The sequence below is a fragment of the Taurulus bubalis genome (assembly GCF_910589615.1).
Source record: "Taurulus bubalis genome assembly, chromosome: 2".
NCBI lineage: Eukaryota > Metazoa > Chordata > Actinopteri > Perciformes > Cottidae > Taurulus > Taurulus bubalis.
Genome location: NC_136590.1, coordinates 3984272 through 3993993, shown reverse-complemented (window position 1 = coordinate 3993993; position 9722 = coordinate 3984272).

The following is a 9722-nucleotide window of genomic DNA, read 5'->3' as shown; positions in this document are numbered from 1 at the left end:
ACTTTCTTACAGTGAACTTAGTATGACTAGTCGTGTTGGACCTCCATTATGTATTTGTAAGACCGTAACCAACGTGTGTTTGTTGACGATAGCTTAGCGTTAGCGCGTCACTAGATAGCCCCGTTTTGGATGTCTCTTCCGTGTCTACGACTGAACAGTGCATACTCAACTGTTGTACCGATCACTGTGAACTTAGTACGACCAGTAGTGTTGGATCTTCGTTAATCGTTACTACAGTAGTGTTTATGTCACGTTAGGTGCTGCTAACACGGCGCGAGCTAACGAGAGCTAACGGAGATAGTTGACTACAGCTCTGAACGGTTGGTAATCAACTGTTGTCTCTATTACCGTTAACTTTATTTCAGTGAACTCATACTGACTTGTATTAATGTATTTTACAGAGTGGATTCAGAACTGTGAGGGTCCAGAGGACAACATGCAGCATCGCTGCAGTAGTCTCCCTGTCCGTCTGCCTGCCAACACATCACCATAGCAGGCCTCAAAGCCAGCCACAGCTCATCATCCCCCCCCACCATATAATAATGAATTTGGTTTTTGACATTTATCTACATGTGTCTACCATTTTATTCATACATTCCACTGCTTTTGTGAACCTAAGACCTTTGGTAAACCAATTTCCATCACCAAAACCGCTATACCACATGAGTAAAGTTATGTTTTCACAACAAATATGAACAGTTTCCAAAATCAAGATTACATTTTTCAGCTTTAGTCATATTTTCTCTTTACACTTGTGCCTTATTATATAGATACCTGAGATTCTTCTGTAAATTTTGTATGTATGTATCATATGCAAGTGACTTTAAAAAGAGACATTTAAAAATTATGTAAAATCAAGAAAATGACCCCAGACTCCAGAGTGTTAAATCGACGTGGACCGATCCAGCATGGACAGATACAGGAGTAAGGGACTTGGAGCAAAAATTAAGAAAACATGAGAACACCAGGACACACATGGATAACTCAGTTAAGCTAGCATATCTAGCTCCCAGCTGGACAACGGACACAGGAATGCGGTGAAGAAACGCAATGAGGTGGATAAAAACGGGCACATTTTATCCAAAATAATTGATTGTGTGAAGTTTTGTGGGCCTTTTGACTAACTGGCATTTTCAAGGGATTTGTGGATGTTATTGCCTCCCTACACACTGTGCTGGCGGAGCACCGTAAGACAGCCAGCATTTTTAAAGGCATGTCAAAGACGGCACAAAACGAGCTGTTTGATATCATGCTGTCGGTTATTATATGATGTAACTAGGGCTGCAACTAACGATTATTTTAATAATCGATTAATCGGTTGATTATTTCTTCGATTAATCGGCTAAAAACATTTTTTATCAAAAAAGCGTTCATTTCCAATCCTTTATTCAAAAACAGAAGTGACGGTGCAAAACATCTTCAGAAAGTGCACAAACAGGTTGCTCCTTCAACATCCCTGAGCTGTTAATTAAAACAATAAAATGGACTAACACTTGTAATGGAAATTAATTAACCTCCTCAATCTCCTTTAGAGAAAACAAATGCGATGCGAAACACCCAAATGTCTTTAAGTATTTATTAAACAGAAACTTGGAAATAATTCAATTGAATGGGCAGAGCTCTCCCCCACAAATGGTTCGGAGGTCTGACCCAGAAAAATAGTTCACATGAGTTTTATACATCAACAATTATTCTTTGAAATGGTTGCCCTCTCCCCTTTCCCCTCCCCCCACGCTGCCATCCGCGTGTAGACAGGAGACAGTCCACGTCACCCAGCTGACGCCTGCCGCTTGGTTGCGGCCCTGAGAAAGAAAAAGTGATAGCCAAAAGGAAGAAAACAAGAAAACAGAGGAATCCAAAACAATAGGAAGATACCCTTGCTATCATCCCAAGGATGGCTTGGTTCAGTCTGGGCGAACTGACCTCACCAAATGGTCCACATGTTTAAGAATAATGCCTTCTAAATAAAATCTCCACCACAACACTAAAAACATACACATGTATGCTTTACATCTGCCAAATGTGAGCCCTTTTTACTGTAATTGATCCCTCTAGAGGCTGCATTTAGCATACCCTGCTTTATCAATATGTATGAAATACTGGGACAGAGGGAAGCTGTACTGCTACATATAGAGCGTCCTCTTCCTTAAACTCTTTCATTCTGGGTCTCTTATGACCACGACATCACGTTGTTCGCTAAGCCCAACGACGTGATTTGCTTCATTCTACTTTGAGTAAAAAAAATTAAAAAAAACCTGCAGCCAGATCCGCCGGTGTTCCGGTTTAACGTTAACGAGTGACAGCGTGAACTGAACCAGACCGAGGGGTTACGGCATGTTTCACCACGTTACGTTCTTTTACAAGCAAGACTGAACTGTAACGGAACATAAAGTAACTTTAATGATAATGCACAACCCAAATACGTTAGCTAACGTATTAGCAAGCTGACTCGCTTCCATTAAAAACAAGTTTGAGGAACATGAAGACGCTGATTGGCCAAGACTTGACTCGTCAAATATCTTCTATTTTTGAGAAGATCACGACCTCAGCTTTTCTCGTGTCTCACTCCAATCTCAGAAACGCTGGCCGGCCAGTTGCTCTGCTCTTTTTTTTTTCTCTCCGCGACTTATTGCCCGGCGTAATAATCGCGCAACACAACGAATCGATAATGAAATTCGTTGCCAACACTTTTGATAATCGATTTTTATCGATTCGTTGTTGCAGCTCTAGATGTAACCCAATTTGTGTTCTGGCTTTAGAAACTGTTTGTCAATCAATGTTGTTGTTTTTGTTGCATGTGTTTTGCCTGCGTCACGCTACAATTATCTGGTTCCCTGTTTTAAGATGAGATGCTTTATATTTTGAAGGCGTCAAAAACTACTGAAAATATGGTCAATGCTCTGTGTGTGTTTGTGTGTAAGGAAACGAGGAGTAAGCAAACAATTATCGTTTTTGTGCCTTTGTACACAGCTCTTACGTTGGTTTTGGGAATTTATTAATACATTTGAAATCATCAGTCAAGGGCAGGACTATCTTTCAGAGGGGTACGCGATATGATATATACATACATATATACATATGTACTGAATTGGATGAATAAGATGTAAATATTTAACTGCAAATTACAGGGTTTTTACGGTCAGGAAGACCTGGAAAAGTTATGGTATTTAAAATGGTTATTTCCAGGCCTGGAAAAAAATTAAATCACAAAAGTTTTGGAAAAGTAATTACAAAATAAATATGCTTTGAAAAATACATTTATGGTATACTGTATGCTTTGGAATTCTCATTATTAGTTTAAATACTACATTTCCTCACTTTTTCATGGAAAAGTCATAGAAATCCATTGGTCAAAATGTGTATGAACCCTGAAAGTAGTAATGCGTGATACCTTTTTTGCATTGAATCATAGAGGGATGTTTGCTGAAATTGATTAGATGGCCCTACCAAAAAAAATTGACACCAGCCGCCACTGGAGAGGAGTACTGCTAGTGGAGCAGCGTGGAGCATTTTCAACCATCAGCAGGTCATTGTCATGTTCAATGTGGTACAGTAATATAATTTGTGTAAACAAATGAGAGCATGGCTGGGAGCTGCTTCATTACTCCACAACAAGCGGAACCACACACAGTAAAGTAAACATTACAGCAAATAATTAAACATGCAGAGAAGTAGTCTACAGGTTGATTTCCACTTACTGTGACGTGTTTTATTCATGTTATTAATGATGCATAATGTCTCAGTTGTCCATCCACATTTGCAATGGTAGTTGCTGCTCTGTGCACAAAGAGACACCTGGAGGCTCTATTCCTGTGAACCCAGCGGTGCAGTCAGGTTCGCCCTGCCCAGCTCGTCGCGGTGACATACTTGCACTTTTAGTGGGGTAGATAGTAGAATAATAGTGCAAATTATGATACAAGCATGACATTTGGTGGGGTTGTTCTCCAGAGGTATGTGGTAAAATCCAAGCAGGCGGCTATTTTTCAAGATGGCCGCCAATTGGGTCTCCAAAAATGTGTTTTCTTCATAAAACTGTTTGTATTTTCCTGATTTAAATGATCTTGATGTCTATTTGTAGGTAATAAAATATGCTTTAATAATTTTCCAAAACTATAACACTAGAATAATAAATATAAGTGTCAATTAATAATTCCACTCTTTTATTAAAATAATTTCCTTCAACTACGTTCAAATTGAACATTACAAGAATATTTAATTAAACTGGACGAAACAAACTTCATTAATATAATATTAATACATTTGATATTAAAGGTAAATGTGTAACATTAGGCTCGTTCGTTAGAGCTGCGCCTCGCCTGGAATCCAGACGAGAGCAGGCGGCCGCAGCAGGCTGTATGAGCCAGAGCAAACATTCAGAACTGACTTTTGCATCACGAACAATGGAAGGACAGGTAGCACAGTCTGAGCCTCAGGTTGATGCAAATCAAGTGGACCTCTCTGTGAGAAAACAGACTGTTAAATTAACAGAAAAGGCACTCATGGAAAAGATTGTGAATCTGCAAAAAGAAAGACAGCGGAAGTTTCAAAAAGCATACGGTCGTAGAGAGATACTGTTGGGTTTGATGGGTGGTAAAAGCTATGTCAAAGAGGTAAAAGGTACATTTGAACAATTCAATGTTTTCTGTGGTGAAGCAAAGGTTAAACATGAAATGTTGTTGCGGTTGTTACCTAAAGAGGAGGTGGGAAAGCAGGAAATGTGGTATTACCTAAACATACTCAGTATCAAGCTCTTCAGTATGGATGTAAAAAAATGGTTGCCTGACAATGGAAGTTGCAACAATACTGAAAGTGGAGACGTCCACAATGATGGGGTTGTACTGTCTTCGCTAAAGATTGTTGTAAGAAACGTATTCTTCAGCTTTCCAGCCAGCTTGACATTTATATCCTCCAGCAACGTATTCTCCAAAGAACAGACAAGTTGTTGTAGTTGGCAGAATTTAATGTAGAAAATATGTAATAATATTGTAAAACTGAAAAAGAGCACAAACACATGCCTTTGTAAGTACTACACAACAGCACATCCATATGTAGTTCACAGTAAATAATAAACTAAATATTCAGCTAAACATGTTAATATAACTGTAAATAATAGATGACTTACTGATGTGGCCGAATTTGTGGACTTTAAACCAAGGATTGCAAGGATTGTAAACTGAGATTCCCTCTCTGTGACCTCATGGGCAAACTGAACTTCCTGTTACTTATTAGCTCACTTCCTCTTCAGTGCAGCTATACACGATCGCCACTAGGTGTTGCTATTGAACGTATAGCATGAACCCAATACGTTCGTTTCAACACAGGGGTCAATGTGGAGCCTCAGAGCAGCATTTCAAATGTTGAATCCAATGCTTTCAGCAAACGCTCAGGTCGAACAAGTAATGTGTCAAAAAGCAGCAGGTCTAGAACATCGGCCACACGGCTTGCAGCAGAGGCAGAAAAAGCTGCGCTCATGACACGTGCTGCAGCGCTATGGAAGAAACATGCTTTGGATGAGCAAGATGAGCAACTGAGGAAGGAAAAGGAACAACTCGAAATGGACACTGAAGTAGCAGCATCAGCAAAACTAGCAGTGTTGAACGCCTCAAACCATGACAATGTTTCAAAGGCACATTCAAATGGCATGGAATCCTATTTCAAAAAAGGAATTCCACTCAATCCTCATGCTGAACGATACATACCACAGCAAAAAGAATAATTTCAATATTAATTGTCTGCTAACGCTCAACCAATAATGGTAAAAATAATGGACGTGGACAAATATGAAAATACAAAAGCAGATACTCGGACAAACTACAAACATCTGATCAAACATCTGATCAAATAAAATCACGTCAATCAGATGGACATCCTGGTGGTCATCAAGCAACACCATCTCAAGGCAATCCTCAAATACCTTTAGAGTTCTACACTCTGTTACAAAGACAAAATGAAGTACAGACACAGAACTCTTGACCGTTTTATGTTACACAATAGGTGACAATACTGTAACAGAGGGATACAAATGTTTATGGTTTATTTTATGATTTGAATATTAGATTAGATTAGATATTTGTATTGTCATATGCACAGAGAACAGGCAGTTATTCTGTACAATGAAAAGCTTATTTTGGTGGGTCCTCCTAACACACTGAATTACAATAAACTTACGGCAAACAATAAAAAATAAATAAGGCACAAAATATAGTGACAGTATTGCACAAAAATATGTATAAAGTGCACCATGCATTGCTACAATATCCAAAGTATGGCCGTGATATGAAGTCACAGCAGCAGCCGTTCACAGTTCAGTGATGTGTGTGTGTGAGCTGTTCAAAGGCTCGTCAGTCTCGTGGTTCTGGACTTCCGACTCCTGTAGCGTCTGCCTGATGGCAGGAGAGAGAAGAGTCTGTGCTGGGTGTGTGTTGTGTCCCTGATGATGTGGTGTGCTCTCCTGGTTACTCTGGTGGAGTAAATGTCTTGAAGTGAGGGGAAGCTCCTGAGATGTACAGTGCAGTTTTTATTACACGCTGGAGTGCCTTCCTGTCCTGGCCTGTGATTGAGCTGGTAAGGACGCTCTCGACCGTACATCTGTAGAAGTTGCTAAGAATCTTGGGTGGCATGCCAAATTTCCTCAGCCTTCTTAAGAAATACAGTCGCTGCTGGGCCTTTTTGATGTTCTGCAGTGTGTTGTGAGACCAGGTGAGGTCCACGCTGATGTGCGTTCCGAGGAATTCAAAGTTTTTCACCCTTTCCACCTCTGTGAAGTGGTGTGTGACACACACACACACACACACACGCACGCACGCACGCACACACACACACACACACACAGTCCCATATACAAAGTTGTACACATTTCAAACTTCAAACAAAAAGCAGGAGTCTGTTATGGGAACCATCTCTGTCCTGCTTCACGTGCCCGTCCCCCACGTGAACCACCCCTTCCAGACTAAACAATGCTTATCTTCTCACTTTCCCCCTAAATACACCGGGAACATCAAAGTAAGGGTTTCTTTCATGTCTCTCCTAATAAATACGGTACTATTGTCTGTTTATTTTGTGTTGCAGGAAACCTAAAACCATAAAAAATGTTGTTTAAAAATTATTATTTTTTACAAACTAAAAGCAAAATGCACCGATTGCCCCTTTATAACCTTACCAATTGTTTAAATGATCAAAATTGTATAAAGTACACAAATAGCGATTGTGATGTCACATTTAATAAGTCCATATTGACAAAGAGGTATCATGTTTCAATACATCTTTCACACAAAATCATTTAAACAAATCATTACAAACACACCACAAAATACAGGTCCACACTACAACAGACAAATAAATGGTGGTCACATTGCATGCACAAAAAAAACACTGCATCAAGAGATTTCAATTAGAAACTAAGGGAATAGTTTGTTATTTAAGACATATCATACATTTAATCTTTGCACCTAACCAATACACAATTACGTTTAAGTGATTGAGGATGCACAGCAAATACATTATTGGTGAAAGAGAATTAATTTATAAATGTGGAGGATATATTTAGCTGAACATCTCTACAAACCTTTCTTCCACTCTTGGCAAGCTCTTTGAGTAATACACAAAAACTATGTGTTTTGGATGCAACAGAGACCCCTTCAATACATGTAAAAGCCATCAGGCTCATCATCTCACAGAATGTCCCATCACTTAACTGTACAATTTAATTATTTCTCTTTTTAAGGGTTTTGTTGTTATACGAATGATAAACAACATTGCAACAAATTAAACGATCATAATATAAACCAGAATGAACTGTCACCCCTAGGAAATGTTTAATAGCCATCATCTGCAGCTAGGGTTGGGTACCAACACGTCCGGTACCTACCGGACCGAAAAGCAACGCAGATTTCGGTGCTTCCTTCCGGTGCCTGAGCCGATTTAAATACTTTTTTTTTTACACTACTCTGTAAAGTTGCACGGTATATAGATACTAAAAAGGTAGCGCGGTGCCCGCACGCTAAAAACGACTATTAAAATAGCGCGGATCAGAGCACACTCGCTGCCCTGCTCTCTGTCTGCCTGCATGCAGAGCGTTGCTCGAGGGGGCGGGGCTTCCAGCGCTCACACGCACACACAGCGCGCGCACACAGATCGCTGGAGACACGAGCACGAGCTTTTGAACGTGTCTGTTCTTTTTTTAAATATATATTTTTATAGTTTGAAGTTAAAATGTTTGAAGCTGTAGTTTGAAGCGTGTTTTGTATGTATTTATTTATGTATATCTATAGTATACTTTAAACAGTTAATAATATTGTTCAATTTGAAGAAAAAAAATTGCCTTGGCAATAAAAAAGTATCGGTTCAGGCACCGTTTAGGCACCGGTATCGTTTTAAAAGCATCGGTTTAGCACCGGTATCGGAAAAAACCCAAACGATACCCATCCCTATCTGCAGCACAGATGAGCAGCACTTTTTTCGGGCAGCCAAACCCTCTGACATTATTTTTAAACTCCTTTGACTTTTTTCTTAAGCCACAGCTACTTTGGAGTTTTTCAAATTATTAGAGTTTTTATTTATTTTATTTTCTGTCTTTAACTGATCGTAGTACCATTGTAACCTCCACAAGGGGCTTAATGGCCAGCAATTCCTGCTCTATGTCACTTACTTTCAAGCCCAGGTACCACTCTTCTTTAAGGTGCTTGGTGTCCAGCCACAAAGATGTGATCTGTTTGGTGACACCTAAACAGACACTGTGCTGGAACAATTCCTGTGATCATGTTGAAACTCTCTAGTTCCATCAAAGGGCCTTTTACACCCAATACTGGATTATCATGTGTTGCCAGCATAGCATGCTGAAAATGATTTGCCTCTGTCCTTAAGGGTGGTTTTGGAGTTTCCCAGACGTATGGGCCACTGCCAGTGTGAAGGCAGAAGTCACGCCCATATTTGCTATTGACCTGTTTTGTGTTTCTCAGGAGGGGACGGGCAATTAAATCTGAAGAGCAGAGGAGTGAAGGAACTTTGCTTGTATGCTCTATATTTTCAGAATCCCTCCATTTAATTCCAATCTGTTGATCATATTTGTGATCATATTTGGCTTACTGTTACCAAACCATAAGCATGGTATACATGCCATGGCAATCTCATGGAGACAGCTCTATAATTTGACACTGAATTGGCCATAACTGAATGTTAGTACTGTTGAAAACTGGAATTTTTGGAGCTGTCTCACTTGGTCCCATGTAGCTTTCACAGGCAATGCAATACAAATGTGGCACATACTTGCCAAATTGTCCATAGGCTTTATGAAAAAGATATGAGGTTGCTGGCACCATGCCAGTGAAATGTTCATTGAACAATGTGAGAAGGTCCTGGAGATCTACTCCTGTCAAATTGTGCCTCAGTACATATGACATGAGTAAGAGCAAACTCTGTCCTTTGCTGACGAGGGCACCAGGGTATACAAGGTCGCCATCGTGGCCTTTCTGTAATATAAAACAAAACTGATTAGTCACACAGAAAAAACACAAAATGAAACCAGCAACAACACCAGTGTGCATAGATAATGTGTAATGAAATTGTTATACCTTAAATTGTTTTGAACGTTTATTTCTGTCTTGGCTCCTCTCCTGTCCACTTCCATCATTTTTCTGATGTCACAACTTGTCTCCATTGCTCATTTTCATCACATTCTTGCTGGCTCCTGTCCACTTCTTGGTAAGCTTTAGTATTATAATCTG